We start from the raw sequence: 18,826 nt of genomic DNA, 5'->3' as shown, positions 1-18,826 counted from the left end.
GACAAATCAGAGCATTGCTTTCGATGCTCATTGTTCCATCTCAGACCCCTGTTCTCATGTGCTTAGGTCTTCAATGGGTGATTTCTACAGTGGGTATGGCAACTCACTTATCTCTGCTAATGTGTCTGCCTGTGCCTCAGTTGAGTGTAGAGGATTTATTGACAGGAACCTTATCCCAATGTTGCCATCCTCCCCCATTGCCCCAGATAAATGGGCAGATGAAAAGGCTGGAACAGTGTGCCAAGGATGCTCTGAAGGAGATTATTGGAACGATGAGCCACAAGACATGCCAGGTTTCTGGCTGCTCAAAATGTCACACACTATTCAATTTTTACAGCCAGTCCTGCTGAATTACCGTGAGGCCATCCATCAAGAATGGTCTCAGCTGTCTCCACACAGATAAATAAGAATGACGTCTGAATGCCATTCTGTCTGTAACTATCTTTCACTTATTTTACTCTATGAGTTAGTCTCGTGGGGTTAAGCCAAGGGTGGGATCTGCTGCTAGAATAATGAATACTGGGACCCTCTGAGCACACTGGGTCCGTGTGACATTGTCTAATTGATCACTGGCAAAATCTTCCTCCCACGGTAACTAGAGGAAGACAGACCAATAGAAATGCCTCCTTCAGAGTCGCTGGTGTTGATTTTTCAGACTCATGAGGATCCCTCAAAGCTGCAAGGAAGGAAGCAGTAACTCCTCAGGCACTGCAGCTACACCCAGTATTTCACCTGGGTAGTGCCCAAGAGTACCACTGTAAAACAGTTTGTCACAGGCCAGGTTTCCTGGGAAACAGACTCTGAGACAGAGATTTGCATGTGGGAAGCTTATTGAGGCGTGCTCTCAGGATCTACACCCAAGAGGGCATGAGGGAAGCAGGATGGGGCAGAGAAAGAACCTGAACTGTGATGAGGTTGCACCCAAGGCCTATTTGACCCCATGGGGAGTTCTGGAGCTGGAATGATCCTTTAGAATTGTCTGCAATTGAGAGGAGGGGCCAAAGCCTTTGTTCTCCCACATTGACCAGTCTCTGGATATGGGCTGCCCCTGGGAATGGGACATGATCTCGGGTGAGGCAGGTATCTTCAGCTGAAGGCAATCCCCAGGGAGGGATGCAGCGGCCAGCTGCCAGCTGTCAACAGTCCCCGCAGCAGGGGGAACGAGCGCTTCAGTGGGACATTTGCGCAGTGCACCACAGCACCCATCACAGTCTTCACCCCTTGTGCTGCTCACACCCACTTGCTTCACAGAGTAAACTCGGAGCGCAGCTCCTCCAGGTTTCAGGTGGTCTTCATTTCCCAGAATAACTTATAAGAGGAGGGTCAGTGAGATAAACTACAGACCCAGCTACTCCAACTGGTCTTGAGGCCTCAACTGATATTCAGTGTGTCCCTTCTCTACTACCCATTCTAGATTCTCTTCACCGTTCGAGAACAACTGTCAGCGTAGGTGGCTTACCTGCTGACGCAATACAGATTCTCATCCCTGAAGGGTCTGAGCCCTGGTCACCATCCTCTTTTCAGACCAAGGTTGCAATATTTGCCCATTTCCTGTCAAAATCGAGCAAGGAAGTATCAAGAGGTACCCAAGAATATCAACTAAAGGTCGAATATAATCCGCTGTCTCCCTTGTGTAACACAGCCCTACCTCCTCATGAAGGTCAAGGTTAGACCTGCCAGGATAGTGACTCCTCTCATTGCCTGCTTGTCTGTTAGTGTGTGAAACCTAAAGTGACTGGGTAGAAGCAATAGTTTAAATTGTAGTAGGACTTTTTCTGAGCCCCTGGTGAAAGAGCTACCTCTCTAAGAACCAGAAGCTCCAAACCTGTAGAGCTGAGAGTTGCAGGACGAGAAGCACAAATTCAGTAAGCACAAATTCAGTAAAACTGAGCAAGCAAGCTGGAGGTCAACTCCATTTTCTCTCTCTCTCTCTTTTTTTTTTTTTTTTTTTGAGACGAAGTCTTGCTCTGTTGCCCAGGCTGGAGTGCAGTGGCACCATCTCGGCTCATTGCAACCTCCACCTCCTGGGTTCAAGCAATACTTCTGACTCAGCCTCCCGCGTAGCTGGGATTACAGGTGTGTGCCGCCATACCCGGCTAATTTTTTGTATTTTTAGTAGAGACGGGGTTTCACCATTTTGGCAAAGCTGATCTCAAACTCCTGACCTCAGGTGATCTGCCCGCCTCGGTCTCCCAAAGTGCTGGGATTACAGGTGTGAGCCACCGCGCCCAGCCTCATCTCCATTTTCAATGCATCGACAATTGATAACTATATCTGTCACAATACAGTCTCATTAAAGCTGTAATTATTCCAGAGAGGTAGCCAGATTGTTACCTTAGCCACAGTGCATAGATAAGGGAACTGTTCACAGGAAAGATGAGAATAGATGTGAATATTGGAATGACAGCAATATGGTTGATGCATGCCAATTTTGATGAAGTCCAATTTATCTATTTTTTTCTTTAGTCGCTTATGCTTTTGGTGTCAAATCTAAGAATCTACTGCCAAATCTGATGAAGATTTAACCTTAGTGTTCTCCTAATAGTTTCATAGCATTACCTCTTAAATTTAGGTTGCTGATCCATCTTGAGTTAATTTTTGTTTATAGAGTGAGGTAGGATTCCAACTTCATTCTATGGTTACAGAGTTGTTCAAGCACCATTTGTTGAAGAAACTAGTTTTACCCGTTGAATAGTTTTGACATCTATGTTAAAAAATCAGTTGGCCATAGATGTTTGAGTTTATTTCTGGACTCCCAATTCTATTCATTTATTTCTACATCTAGCCTTATGCCAGTACCACACTGTTTTGATTACTGTAGCATTGTAGTCAGTTTAAAATCAAGAGGTATAAGTCCACAAACTTTGTTTTTCAGTTACAATGTTGTTGTGGCTATTCAGAGTCCATGCAGTTCCATATGAGCATCAGAGCTAGCTTTTCCATTTCTGTCATTGCAGGTCCTTTTGATAGGGATTGTGTTAAATCTGTACATCTTTTGGGGGAGTATTGCTATCTTAACAATATTAAGTCTTCCAAACTAGGAACGTGGAATGTCTTTCTATTTATTTAGATGTTCTTTAATTCCTTTCAGCAGTATTTCATAGTTTTCAGTGTACAAGTCTTTCAACTCCTTGGTTAAATTTGTTCCTTGGCATTTTATTATTTTGGAGGTATTGTAAATGTAAATTTTTTTTTAGTTTCTGTTTGGATTGAAACTAAATAGGAGCAAAACTGATTTTTTTTAAGCTTTCCTGTGCTTGCTATTATAAGTAATACTTTAAACTTTTTTTTTTTTTTTTGAGACAAGGTCTGATTCTGTCACCCAGACTGAGACGAGTGCAGTGATGTGATCATAGTGATGGCGGGGGCTGCTGCCATCATGCCAGCTGCAGCAGGGAGGTGTGGCTGGAGCTGTACACTCCATGGAGCCTGTGGGAGCCCTGGCCCTCTTGAGTTGGGACTGGAGCTCCCTGTGCTGCTGCAGCCGCCCAAACCACAGCTGCAGACCCAGGCCTCCTGCTGTATGGAGCAGGCAGAGACCCGCCCTCCTGGGCACCACGGCTACCCAAACTGCAGCTGTGGATCCGAGCCTCCCTGTGCTCTTGGGGAGCCAGGAATAGGCAGGATCTGCCCTCCCTGGTGCAGCCGCAACCACCCCACCTGCTACTGCAGGGGCCTCCCGCTCCAGGAAGCAGGTGGGAGCTGGGGACAAGCAAGAGCCCTGCCTATTCAGGGTTGGCGGGTGGGAGCTCCTGGGTGCAGCTGAGGCTGCCCTCCCAGGCACAGGACCTGGGCATCTCTGTAGCCTGCACCCTCGGGCGCCCCAGGAAGAAACCCCCATCCATGCAGGCTCAGGGGTGTCTGCTCCCACTGCCTGAACTCTCTCCACTCCCAGCACCCGCTTCGATCTCAGAGGGGGATTGGAGCCAAGCCCCAGGGCCATGAATGGCAGCGGGAGGCAGACAGAGTCCTGGGCAAGAGGGGGTGGGATCCCCAATAAGGCCCCACTCTCAAACCAGGGAGGGCCTGAAGGCTGGGGGCTAGGCTGCCAGAGTGAGGACTCGTGGTGCCTCTTCCGGGCCCACCCATGGCTGCCCACGGACCAATCTACATGCACTTCTTCCCCTCTGAGGTCCATAAAAGCCCTCAGGGCAGAGGATGGCCAGAGGACAAAGAAGGCAGAGAGATGGCAGGAGGATCAGCTGCAGAGAGGAGTACCCTTTATGCTGAGAGCTGCAGAGATGACCTGCCGGCAGAGAGGAGCTACCCTCTCCCACTGAGAGCTTCAGAGACCTGCAGAAATGTCCAAACGACCTGCCTGTGGAGAGGAGCTATCCTCTCCAGAGCCTCCTCTCTGCTATGAGCTGAATACTCCACAGGATGACCTGCCTACACAGAGGAGCTACCCACTCCTCTGAGCTGTTCTAACACTAAATAAAACTCTTCTTCACCCTTCACTTGTCTGCATACCTCATTCTTCCTGGAGGCAGGACAAGAACGTGGGCAAAGGTGCCATGACCACAAAGGTTTCCAGCCTGGAAAATCAACACCCCAGATATCCTGTAACAATAGCTGTCTGCAGTCTTGACCTTTTGGGCTTAAAGGATCCTCCTGTGTCAGCCTCTTGAGTAGTTGGGACCATAGGCACAAGCCATCACACCCAGCTAATTTTTTAATTTTTGTAGAGATGGAGTCTTGCTAGGTTGCCCAGGCTAGTCTTGAACTTTTGGGCTCAAGTGATTCTCCCACTTTAGCCTCCAAAAGTGCTGGGATTACAGGTATGAGCCACCCTGCCTGGTCCTACTTTCAGCTTTTTATCTGGTCCTTACATTAGTATATGTGTTTTAAACACCACAAATGCATCATCTCAGGGTTCTGAAGGTCAGCAGTCCAAAATGAGTTTTGTAGAGCTAAAGTTAAGTTGTGAGCAGAGCTACATTCCTCCTGGAGGCTCTAAGGGACAATCAATTTCCTTGCCTTTTCCAGCTCCCAGAGGGTGCCTGCATTCCTTGACTTGTGGCCCTTCATCCTCAAACTCACCAGTGTAGCATCTTCAAATCTTGCTCTGTACTGGGCGCAGTGGCTCAGGCCTGTAGTCCCAGCACTTTGGGAGGCTGAGGTGGGAGAACTGCTTGAAGCCAGGAGTTCAAGACCAGCCTAGGCAACAAAGTGAGACCCCTGTCTCTATTTTTTTTTAATTAGGTATGGTAGCATGCACCTGTAGCTCCAGCTACTGGGAGACTGAGGCAGGAGGATTGCTTGAGCCCAGAAGTTCAAGGCTGTAGTGAGCCATGACTGTGTCACCGCACTTCAGCCTGAACAACAGAGTGAGATCCTGTCTCAAAAAAAAATCTTGTTCTGATCCTGATTCTGATTCCTCTGATTCTGTTTCTACCATCACATCTCCTTTATCTCTGACCCTCCTGCATCTTTAAGAAAAATTGTGGTAAAATATGTATAACTTAAAATTTACCTTTTTAACCATTTTTAAAGTGAATAGCTCGGTGGCATTGAGTACATTCAGATTGTTGTGCAACCACAACTGATTTTTGTATGTAAATCTCGTACCCTACAAATTTGCTGAGTTTATTAGCACTAGTAGTTTTTTGTGTGTATTCTATAGGATTTTTTTATTTCATATATATATATATATATTTTTTTTTTTTTTGAGATGGAGTCTCACTCTGTCAACCATGCTGGAGTGCAGTGGCACAATCTTGGCTCACTGCAACCTCCACCTCCCGGGTTCAAGTGATTCTCTTGCCTCAGCCTCCCAAGTAGCTGGGATTACAGGTGCGTGCCACCACGCCCAGCTAATTTTTTGTACTTTCAGTAGAGACAGGGTTTCACTGTGTTAGCCAGGATGGTCTTGATCTCCTGACCTCGTGATCCACCTGCCTTGGCCTCCCAAAGTGCTGAGATTACAGGCATGAGCCACCGTGTCCAGCCTTCTGTAGGATTTTCTATATGTAGGATGATGTCATCTGCAAACAGAAATAGTTTTACTTCTTTCTTTCCAAGTTGGATGCCTGTTATTTCTTTTTCTTGCCTAATTGCTGTAGCTAGGATTTCCAGTACAATGTTCAATAGCAGTGGTGAAAGCAGGCATCCTTGCTTTGTTCCTGATCTTAGGGGAAGAGCTGTCAGTCTTTTACTGTTGAGCATGAGGTTAGCTATAGGTTTTTCATAAGGAATTCCTTTTTATTCTTAGTTTGCTGGGTGTTTTTTTCATGAAAGAGCATTGAGTTTTGTCAAATGCTTTTTTTTTTTTTTTTTTTGCAACTACTGAGATGATCATGTGGGGTTTTTTCCCTTTGTTCTTTTAATATGGTGTTCTATTGATCTATTTCTTATGTAGAACCACCCTTGCATTCGTGGGATATATCCACTTGATCATGGTATATAATCATTTTTATGTTCCATTGAATTCAGTTTGCTAGTATTTTGCTGAGGATTTTTCTGTCTGCTCATAAAGGATATTGGTCAGTAGTATTTTTTTGTTTGTGTCTTTGGTATCAGGGTCATGCAGGCCTTATAGAATATGCTGGGAAGTATTCCCTTCTCTTCCATTTTTTGGGAGAATTTGAGGTAGGATTGCTGTTAATTGTTCTTTAAATATTTGGTAGAATTCAATAGTAAAGTCATCTGGTCCTAGACTTTTCTTTGCTGGGAGGGTTTTGATTACTGATTCAATCTCTTTACTTGTTAAAGATTTGTTGAGATTTTATATTTTTTTCTTGAGTCAATTGTGGTTGTTTGTGTGTTCCTGGGAATTTGTCCACTTCATCTAGATTATGTGATTTGTTGGCATACAGTTGTTCTTAGTATCCATAATCCTTTTAATTTCTATAAAGTTGTTTTAAATTTCTGATTTTACAAAAAATAAAAAAAATAGATGTTGGTGTGAATGCAATGAAAAGGGAACACTTCTACACTGCTGTTGGGAATGTAAAGCAGTACAACCACTATGGAAAACAGTGTGGAGATTCCTTAAAGAACTAAAAGTAGAACTACCATTTGATCCAGCAATCCCACTCCTGGGTATCTACCAGAGGTAAAGAAGTCATAATATGAAAAAGATACTTGCTCACACAAGTTTATAGCAGTACAATTCACAATTGCAAACTGTGGAGCCAACCCAAATGTCCAGCAATAATCAACAAGTGGATAAAGAAACTGTGAGATATATATGATATATGATATATACACACACACACACACACACAGACACACACACACAAACACAATGGAATACTACTCAGCCATAAAAAGGAATGAAGTAATGGCATTTGCAGCGACCTTGATGGGACTAGAGAGTATTATTGTAAGTGAAGTAACTGAGGAATAGAAAACCAAACATTGTATGTTCTCACTCATAAGTGGGAGCTAAGCTATGAGGACCCAAAGGCATAAGAATGACACAATGGACTCTGGGGACTCAGGGGGAAAGGGTGGGAAGGGGATGAGGGATAAAAGACTACAAAAAAATTGGGTTCAGTGTATACTGCTGGGGAGATGGGTGCACCAAAATCTCAAAAATCACCACTAAAGAACTTACTCATGTAACCAAACACCACCTGTTCCCCAGAAACCTATGGAAATAAAAAACTAAAAAAGAAAGGGATTATATACTCCCGCCAAATGGCATTCGTCCCAGGAATGCAAAGGTGGTTTAACATCCTAAAATCAATTAACATAACATACCATATTAATAGAATAAAGTATCAAAACCATGAAAAAATTTCTGATTTTAGTTATCTTTTTATTCTCTCTTTTTCTTAGTCATCCTAGCTAAAGGTTTGTAAATTTTGCTGATATCTTTAAAGAACCAGCTTTTGGTTTGTTGTTTCTTACTGTTGTTTTTCTATTCTCTACTTCCTTTCGCTATGTTACCATCAATTTTTCATTTGTGTGAACATTCCAAGCTTTCCTATCCATGAACCAAGCTTGGCTTTTTCCCTCTTCCACCAGCTGGTCACAAAGAAGCCCTAAGTGTGAGCTGGGGCAGAGTCACAGATGGAACAGTGATATTGAGGGATCTGCGTCACTTGCTTAGCCACTTGCTTGTGCTCTCTGGCTTTGCTTGTAACTGATCTAGGTGTTCCGCCTCCATCTTCTGAAGGACTGCTTTTTGGCCTTCCTAAACCTACGACTTGGTGAGTCTGACAGAACCCAGGTCATGATGGTTAGTCCTGGCTATGTGATCACTTGATTCCCCTTGATCAGGCACTTGTCTTTACCTGCCACCCACATTCCTCTGAGAGTTGAGTGTCACCATGTGCCATCTGTCATTTTGGGATTCCATCATCCTCATTGCTATCAGTCAGCTCCGTTCTGTAACAGCATATCCTACCATCATTCCCAACCATCCTGATGGATGGTCATTGAGTTTCTCATTGATTCTGGTTCCCCTGTTACCCATGCATTGTTTATTGCTTTGATAAAGTGTGTCCTTGGGGTCCTCCTGTGAAGACTTTATATAATACAACCCCTATATTAGTTGCTCAGGCTGCTATACCAAAATACCACAGGCTGGGTGGCTTAAACAATGGACATTTGTTCTCTCACGGTTCTGGAGGCTGGAAGTACAAGATCAAGGTGTCATCAGGGTTGGTTTCTGGTGAGACCTCTTCCTGGCTTGCAGACAGCCACCTTATTACTGTGTCTCATGTGGCCTCTTCTCTGTACTTGCATGGAGAGCAAGATCTCTCTGAAGTCTCTTCCTCTCCTTATAAGGATACCAGTCCTGCAGCATTAGAGTCCCACTCTTATGACTTCATTTACTTAATTACCTCCCTACGTGCCATATGTCCAAATACAGTAGCATTGGAGAGCAGGGCTACAACATATGAATTTTAGGAGGACACAATTCAATCCATAACAACCCCCTAGCATGCGTATTTTTCTGTGCTTTTTGGTCTTCTTTCCACAGCCTACCATGGCAGTTATCCCATTTCTACCTCACTCAGTGGTGCCCATTGGTTTCTCCAAGCTTCCAACAATGTGTGTAACGCCATCTCCCAAGAGTCCTGCCAAGGTTTAAAATCTCTTATCATAGATGAGTGGGCATCTATCAATAAACTCTCCCTTAGCCAACTTTATGGCTTGCCTCCTGAATTAGTTTACTAGGGCTACCAGAACAAAATACCACAAACTGAGTGGCTTACAACAACAAAAATTTATTGTCTTATGATTCTAGAGGCAGGAAGTCTGAAGTCAAGATGTTGGCAGGCATAAAAAAGGATGAGTTTGCGTCCTTTGTAGGGACATGGATGCAGCTGGAAACCATCATTCTTAGCAAACTATCACAAGAAGAGAAAACCAAACACCGCATATTCTCACTCATAGGTGGGAACTGAACAATGAGATCACTTGGACTCGGGAAGGGGAACATCACACACTGGGGCCTATCATGGGGAGGGGGGAGGAGGGAGGGATTGCATTGGGGAGTTATACATGATATAACGTCATGCACATGTACCCTAGAACTTAAAGTATAATAAAAAAAAAAAAAAAGATGTGGCAGGGCCATGCTCCCTCTGAGACTCTAGGTAGAATCCTTCCTTGCCTCTTTCTAGTTCCTTGCTGCCAATGCTTGGTGCTCCTTGGCTTACAGCTGCATTTAGCCTCTGCCCCGTCTTCACATGGCATTCCCCTGTACATCTTCACATCATCTTCCCTTTGTGTGTGTCTGTGTTCGAATTTTTTCTTTTTAAAGGACACGAGTTGTTTTGATATAGGGCCCTTCTAGATGACCTCATCTTAACTTGGTTAAGTCTGCAAGAATCCTTTTCCCAAATAAGGTCATATTCTGGGGTACTGGAGGTTTGGACTTCAAAATAACTCTTTCAGGAGACACAGTTTCACTCATAGCCCCTCCCTTGATACAGAATCCTCAGAATCTCATCCATACTCTCTGGGCTTCTGCCATTGCATGTTGGTTTGCTCTTACAGTCTTTTGAAATACAGCCACTCTCCTCTCTTAGCAGGCCCGGCACTTTAGTGGCTAGTGTATGTTATGACTGAACCCTAGTTACTGACCTAGCAGCCAGGAGGAATGGTTGGGGTAGACCCCAGTAGGGGGTGGAGTACATGTTATCTTGCAGGGTAGAGGCCTCTGCAACGTCTTCCAACAAAAGGTTACCACTAGTCTTAAGTATAGTCACTCCAGCTCTCTTTTCGGTTACTGTTTGCATGAAATATATTTTTTTCATTCGTTTACTTTCAGTCTATTTGCGTTTTTGAATCTAAAGTAAATCTCTTGTAGATAGCATATAGTTGGGTCATATATTTTATCCATTCTGCTAATCTCTGACTTTTAATTGGGAAATCACATCTATTTACACTTAACGTAATTACTGGTAAGGAAGGACTCACTTCTGCTATTTTGTTATTCATTCCCTGTACGTCTTACTTTTTTTTGTTCCTCAATTCCTCCATTACTGCCTTCTTTCACATCAATTGGATATTTTCTAGTGTAACACTTAAGTTCTCTTGCCATTTCTTTTTTCCTATACATTTTTCGGTTATTTTCTTAGTGGTTGCCCTGGCGATTGCAATTAACATCTTACATTTACAACAACCCAGTTCAGATCAATGCCAACTTAATTCCTTTTCTTTTTCTTTTCTTCAGAGACAGGGTCTTACTCTTCACCTAGTGCAGTGAGGGTGCAGTGGCATAATCATAGTTCACTGCAGCCTCTAACTCCTGGGCTCAAGTGATCCTCCTGCTTCAGCCTCCCAAGTAGGTGGAACTACAGGCACATGCCACCATGTCTGGCTAATTTTAAAACTTTTTGTAGAAACTGAGTCTCACTATATTGCCTAGGTTAGTCCTGAACTCCTGGGCTCAAGTGATCCTCCTACCTCAGCCTCCCAAAGTGCTGAGACCATAGACATGAGCCACTATGCCTGGCCTTAATTTCAATAGTATACAGAATTGTTCTTCTATATAGTTCTGTCCCCCTTCCCATGTTGTTATTGTCACAATTGTATGTTTATACATTACGTGCCCATTAACATAGAGTTATAATTATTGTTTCTTATAAATGTCTTTTAAATAAGATAGGAAACAAGGAGCTACAAACCAAAAATACTTAAATACAAACTTTATTATTATTTACTTATTTTTTTAGACAGAGTCTCACTCTGTCGCCCAGGCTGGAATGCAGTGGTGTAATCTTGGCTCACTGCAACCTCCGTCTTCTGGGTTCAAGCAATTCTCCTGCCTCAGCCTCCTGAATAACTGGGATTACAGGCACCTGCCACCACACCCAGATAATTTTCGTATTTTTAGTAGAGACGGGGTTTCACCGTGTAGACAAGGCTGGTCTTGAACTCCTGACCTTAGGTGATCCACCCACCTCGGCCTCCCAAAATGCTGGGATTAGAGGTGTGAGCTACCATGCCTGGCCAATACAGACTTCTATATTTGTCTATGTACTTACCTTTACTGGTGCTTTTTATTTCTTTATGTGGGTTTGAGTCACTGTCCAGTGTCCTTTCATTTCAGCCTGAAGGACTCCCTGTAGCATTCTCATAGGGTAGCTGTGCTAGTGACAAACTCCCTCCGTTTTTGTTTCTCTGGGAATGTCTTAATTTCTCTTTCATTATAAAAATCAATTATTTAAATTAGTTCTTTTAAAGAAGAATTTCTTTTTCCTCTGTTCCATTTGCTTAGTGGCAGCTAAAAATTGTAGAGATTTCCTTAAATTTCTGTGTGTTTGTGTGTTGGGGCACACCTTCAACACTCAGCCAGGCAGTTTAAAACTCTGCCTTAGCCTTCACTTCCTGATGTATGGAGCCTGAAGGGCAACCAGAGGTGGGAACTTAGGGTCTTCTCAGGTCTTTTCTGAGCCTGCACATAGTCCTGGGCATGCATGCGGCCTTTTGGATTCCCAGGAACATGCCAGAACTTTTCAAAGCTCTTATTCCCAAATCACCTCATTATTCAGATTTTTCTCCCAAGATTTTTGGTCTATTGCCTGTCCCAACTATTATCCATTGCCTCAGAGAGCAGTGACTAACACAATTAACTGTAACTGTTTTCAGATTAAGTTAAAATGCCACAAAGCTCCTCATTCCTACTGAGGTTCAGTCCGTTTTTTTAAGTAGTCTCCTGGTTGCTGCAAGCTTTGGGTTAATTTCCAGAGTTCTGAAAAAGTTGATTCTGACCACTTTTGCCCATTTTTTCATTGCATTTATGGAGGGATGAACTTTTGGCCTTTCTTATTCCACCATTTTTGCTAGGCACTAGCTTTAAACAAGGTGGAGTGGGCCACTTCTGCAGGCCCAGAGGGTTTGGGGTATATGGTGAGTTAAGATTTTTTTGATAGCATTGATCCAGATGTCCATGTTCCATATCTCAAGGCCCCACTCCTTCCTAGTCAGGGCCCTGATCTTAGTACAGCGGACTCAATGGAGTTGAAAATTTCACTTTCTCTGGAGCACTGCTGCTCTTATAATTAACTCCTAGGCCTGACTCTCAGCTTTTTCTGTCCACTGTCTACAGTAGATAAGGGTCTCTTTTAATGCAACTGGCATGGGATATTGGTGGAAAGAAATTCACTGGCCTGGTGCAATGTCTCAGGCATTTAAGGGGTACAGGGGAAATAGTAATTATAAAGACTATTGAATGTTTGAAATATATAATACTAAGACAGTACATTTCAAATGTCTAATCATAAAAAATGATAGCTAATTGAGGTGATGAATATATTAATTTGCTTGATTTAATCAGGCCACATTGTATTCACATATCAACACATTACATTGTACCCCATAAATGTAGATAATGATTTGTCAATCAAAAATAATATTGATAATAATTTTTAAAAAACACATTGAACAAAAGATTATGGAATTGGAGGGATGTTTCTGGAAGCAACCAATGCATTGGAAAAATAACAAAAATTGAAGGTGATATCACTAATTAAATGCTAAGAATAAAAGCCATACAGTCTCCTTAAAAATACTAATAAATGAAATAATATTGAAAACTACTAAATTGATCCAAATGATAGCATGACAAATAGCAAGCATTCATCAAGATGATTAGCTTAAAATTACTGTAATTCTATTACACGTAAAGTAACTGGTTAGATAAGTATACAAGGAATACACCAAAAGAAAGAAAGGAAGCTGACGTGACTATATTTTCAGACAAAAATAAACATTATGGACAAAAGCATTACTACAGATAAAGAAGATGTTATCATGATTTTAAAATGTTTGATTCACCAAGAAGATATACCAGTTCTAAATGTGTATGCCTCTAATAAGAAGGCCCCAAAATAAAGCAAAAATTTAATTACAAAGGGAAAACCTAATCCTTGATTATGGTAGAGATTTTACCTATTTATTTGTTGGTTTATTTATTTATTTAACAGACAGGGTCTCACCCTGTCACTCAGGCTGGAGTGTAGTGGTGTGATAATAGCTCACTGTAACCTCGAATTCCTGGCATCAAACCATCCTCCCCCGTTCGCCTCCCAAAACGCTGGGATGATAGGTATGAGCTGCCATACCCAGACCATTGGGGAGATTTTGACAAACCTTGCTCCGCAACTGATAGTACAAACAGACAAAGGTATCAGTAAGGACACAGAACATTTGTACAACTCAACTAACATGACCTAATAGGCATAGAAAGAATAATGTAGCTAACAAGTATAGAAAATAGCTTCTTTATCAATTCCAATAAGATAGCTACAAAAGATTAACTGTAGATTGGGCCATAAAGCAAGTTTCAACAAATTTCAAAAAATGGTGCATGTTCTCTACCTCAATGCCAATAAGCTAGAAATCAATGCTAAAAAGATAATGTAAAAGTCTCTTTGTGGCCGGGCGCGGTGGCTCAAGCCTGTAATCGAGCACTTTGGGAGGCCGAGACGGGCGGATCACGAGGTCAGGAGGTCGAGACCATCCTGGCTAACACGGTGAAACCCTGTCTCTACTGAAAAATACAAAAAAAAAAAGCCAGGCGAGGTGGCGGGCGCCCGTAGTCCCAGCTACTTGGGAGGCTGAGGCAGGAGAATGACGTAAACCCGGGAGGCGGAGCTTGCAGTGAGCTGAGATCCGGCCACTGCACTCCAGCCTGGGCGACAGAGGGAGATTCTGTCTCAAAAAAAAAAAGTCTCTTTGTGTTTGGATTTAAAAATAACCAATAATAATAATAATTTCAACTTTTATTTTAGATTCAGGGGGCACATGTGCAGGTTTGTTATGTGGGTATATTGCATGGGGCTGAGGTTTGGGGTACAGGTTCCCTCACTCAGGTAGTAAGCATAGTACCAAATACGTAGTTTTTCAACCCACACCCACATCCCCATCTTCCCCCTAGTAGTCCACAGTGTCTATTGTTCCCATCTGATAAGTCAAACATGCAGTATTTGATATTCTGTTCCTGTTATTACGACCTCCAGCTGCAACCATGTTGCTGCAAAGGACATTGATTTTATTCTTTTTTCGTGGCTGCATAGTATTCCATGGTGTATATGTACCACATTTTATTTAGCCAATCCACCATTGATGGGCACCTAGGCCAATTCCATGTCTTTGCTATTGTGAATAGTGAAAATAAGACAATATTTTGAACTGAATGACAATGAAAATGCTATATACCAAAACTTGTGGGACACAGATAAAGTAGCATTCATTAAGAAATTTATACCCTTAAATGTATGTATTAGAAAAAGGAGAAAGCCTGAAAATTAATGAGCTAAGCATCCATATCAAGAAACTAGAAAAAGAACAGCAATTTTTTTTATTTTATTTTGTTTTTTTTGAGACGGAGTCTCGCTCTGTCTCCCAAGCTGGGGTGCAGCTGCGTGATCTTGGCTCACTGCAAGCTCTGCCTCCCAGGTTCATGTCATTCTCCTGCCTCAGCCTCCCGAGTAGCTGGGACTACAGGCGACTGCCACCATGCCCGGCTGATCTTTTGTATTTTTAGTAGAGACGAGGTTTCACCGTGTTAGCCAGGATGGTCTCAATCTCCTGACCTCGTGATCTGCCCACCTCAGCCTCCCAAAGTGCTGGGATTACAGGCGTGAGCCACCGTGCCCGGCAAGAACAGCAAATTTAAACCAGAGGAAGTAGAAGGAATGAAATATCAAAGAGTAGAAATCACGAAATAAAAAACAAAGATGTAATAGAGAAGTTCAACAAAACCAAAAGTTGGCTCTCTAAAAAGACTGATGAAATTGATAAATCCATGTCAACGCTGATAGAGAAAAAAATGAGAGAAGACACTTATTAGTGTCAGGAATTTTAAAAAAGATATCACTATAGATCCTTCAGATATGACAAAGATACTAAAATAATATTTTGATCAGTTTTATTGCAATAAATTTTAAAAATTAGATGAGATGAGCAGATTTTTAGAAAAATAAAATACATCAAAAAGATGTGGCCAGGCATGGTGGCTAACATTTATAATCCCAGCACTTTGGGAGGCTGAGGTGGTCAGATTGCTTGAGCCCAGGAGTTCAAGACCAACCTAGGCAACATAGTGAGGCCCCATCTCCACAAAAATTTTTAAAAAGATGCAAGAAGAAATAGAAAATCTGAATAGTTCTAGAAATATGAATAAACTGAATCTTTTAAAACTCCCCCACATCTCTCCCACTGCGTCACCCATCACACCATAGAAACTCTAGTTCTAGATAATCTCCCCCAAGAATTCTACGAAACATTTAGAGGTAAAACAACACCAATATTATAAAACTCTTCCAGACAGTAAAAATGAGGGACCACTCCTGCACTCCTCTGGTAAAGCCCACATTACCTAGATAAGGAAACACAACAAGAGCATTATGAATAAGAAAAATTATGGGCCTATCTTTCTCAAGAACATAGAGACAAACTATACTAACAAATTATTAGCAGACCGAACCCAACAATAGAACATGGGGGAAAATAAAAAGATAATATACTTTTACCATATAAGATTTTTTTCAGAAATGCAGTTATTTTGATAGTAGAAAATCAACCAACAGAATGTGCCACATTACAGGAAAGGCAAGAAATATCATACAATCCTCTTTATAAATGCAGAAAAATGTGTGTTTTTCTGATGTATGTTTATTTATTTATTATTATTATTATTATTATTTTATTTTTTTTTTTTTTTGAGGCGGAGTCTCGCTCTGTCGCCCGGGCTGGAGTGCAGTGGCCGGATCTCAGCTCACTGCAAGCTCCGCCTCCCGGGTTCACGCCATTCTCCTGCCTCAGCCTCCCGAGTAGCTGGGACTACAGGCGCCCGCCACCTCGCCCGGCTAGTTTTTGTATTTTTAGTAGAGACGGGGTTTCACCGTGTTAGGCAGGATGGTCTTGATCTCCTGACCTCATGATCCGCCCGTCTCGGCCTCCCAAAGTGCTGGGATTACAGGCTTGAGCCACCGCGCCCGGCCTATTATTATTATTATTATTATTTTGAGACAGAGTCTCACTCTGTCACCCAGGCTGGAGTGCAGTGGCGCGATCTCAGCTCACTGCAACCTCCACCTCCAGGTTCAGCAAGTCTTTTGCCTCAGCCTCCAGAGTAGCTGGGACTACAGGCGTGCGCCACCATGCCCCGGCTAATTTTTGTATTTTTAGTAGAGACGGGGTTTCACCGTGTTAGGCAGGATGGTCTTGATCTCCTGACCTCATGATCCGCCCGTCTCGGCCTCCCAAAGTGCTGGGATTACAGGCTTGAGCCACCGCGCCCGCCTATTATTATTATTATTATTATTTTGAGACAGAGTCTCACTCTGTCACCCAGGCTGGAGTGCAGTGGCGCGATCTCAGCTCACTGCAACCTCCACCTCCCAGGTTCAAGCAAGTCTTTTGCCTCAGCCTCCAGAGTAGCTGGGACTACAGGCGTGCGCCACCATGCCCCGGCTAATTTTTGTATTTTTAGTAGAGACGGGGTTTCACCATATTGGCCAGGCTGGTCTCGAACTCCTGACCTTGTGATCCGCCTGCCTCCACCTCTCAAAGTGCTGAGATTACAGGCGTGAGCTACTGCGCCCGGCCAGAAAAAATGTTTTATAAAAGTAACATTCATTTATAGATAAAACTCTTGGCAAACTTCTCTATTCTGATGGAAGTTATCTGCAAAAACTTACAGCAAAAATTATACTTAGTGGTGAAATATAGAAATGGTGAAATATAGAAAGCTTTTCTTTGAGATCGGGAGAAAGAGAAAGATCCCTACAATGGTGCCAACTCTTCCAGCAAAACAAGAAAAAGAAACAGAAATGAAAAGTATAAGAAGTAGACAAGACAAAGTAAAATGACTTATTTGTAGATAATGTTACTGGGTACATAGAATAACAAACAGAAACTGAAATTCAGTGCTATTTACCATGGCACCAAAAAATATCAAGTACTCAGGAATGACTTTTTTTAAAAAGAGCACAAGCTGTCCTGCAGAAAACTATTAAACATTACTGAGAGAAATTTTTAAAAATAAACAAAAAGAGAGAGAAATATACCATGTTCCAGAATTGGAAGGTTCAATACTATAGAGATATAAATACTTCCCAAATTGATCTTCAGATTCAGTGCAATCATAATCAAAATCTGAAAAGGTGTTTTTATTTGTCTGTGTTTGTGGAACTTGACAAATTAAAAGTTTATAGAAATTCCATACTGAAAGTTTGCGGAATTCAAAGGCCCAAGAACTGTGACATGCTTGAAGATTGAGACTTGCTCTACTCTGTATTAAGACTTATAAGCTGACGGTATATACAACTGAAAATAATTGAAATAAAAATAAATCAGCATGACATAACAGAGGATCCAGAAACAAATATATGGAAGTTTGATTTACAACAAAGGTAACCTTGTAAGACAGTGGAGAAAGAATGAACTTTTCAATAAATGGTACAAGGATAAAGGGATACCTGTGTTTGCAAAAATGAAACTTGGGCCAGGCGTGGTGGCTCACGCCTGCCTGTAATCCCAGCACTTTGGAAGGCTGAGGTGGGTGGATCACTTGAGGTCAGGAGTTCAAGATCAGCCTGGCCAACATGGTGAAACCCTGTCTCTACTAAAAATACAAAATTTAGCCTGCTGTGGTGGTGCGCACCTGTAATCCCAGCTACTCGGGAGGCTAAGGCAAGAGAATCGCTTAAACCCAGGAGGCAGAGGTTGGAGTGAGCCGGATCACACCACTTCACTCCAGCTGAGTGACAGAATGAGACTCCATCTTAAAAAAAAAAAAAGAAAAAGAAAAAGAAACTTGATTCTTACCTCACATAATACACAACAGTCAATTTCAGGCAGATTAGATACCATACTGTAAAAGTCTAAACAATAAAGCTTTAGAAGATAACATATAAGGATGTCTTCATGACACTGGGTTGGGGAAGACTTTTTAAAACAGTATGCAAAAAGCACTAATCACAAAAGAAAACAGTTGATAAATGTGATCACATTAAAACTAAGGTTTTCTCTTCATTAAAAGACGCCATTACAAGAGTGAAAAGGCAAGCTACAGGGTGTGGGGGTGATATTTGCAACTCATATATCTGACAAGGAGCTTTTATCGAGGATATATAAAGAACTGGCCAGGCGTGGTGGTTCACGCCTGTAATCCCAGTACTTTGGAAGGCCGAGGCAGGCGGATCACCAGAGGTCAGGAGTTGGAGACCAGCCTGGCCAACAGGGTGAAAGCCTGTCTCTGTTAAAAATACAAAAATTAGCAGGGCGTCGTGATGCGTGCCTGTAATCCCAGCTACTCAGGAGGCTGAGGTGGGTGAATCGCTTGAACCTGGGAGGCAGAGGTTGCAGTGAGCGGGGATCGCGCCACTGCACTACAGCCTGGGCAACAAGAGTGAAA

This window comes from Trachypithecus francoisi, unplaced genomic scaffold (genome assembly GCF_009764315.1).
Source record: "Trachypithecus francoisi isolate TF-2019V2 unplaced genomic scaffold, Tfra_2.0 Lachesis_group6, whole genome shotgun sequence".
NCBI classification, from domain to species: Eukaryota; Metazoa; Chordata; class Mammalia; order Primates; family Cercopithecidae; genus Trachypithecus; species Trachypithecus francoisi.
This window is presented reverse-complemented; position numbering follows the sequence as displayed.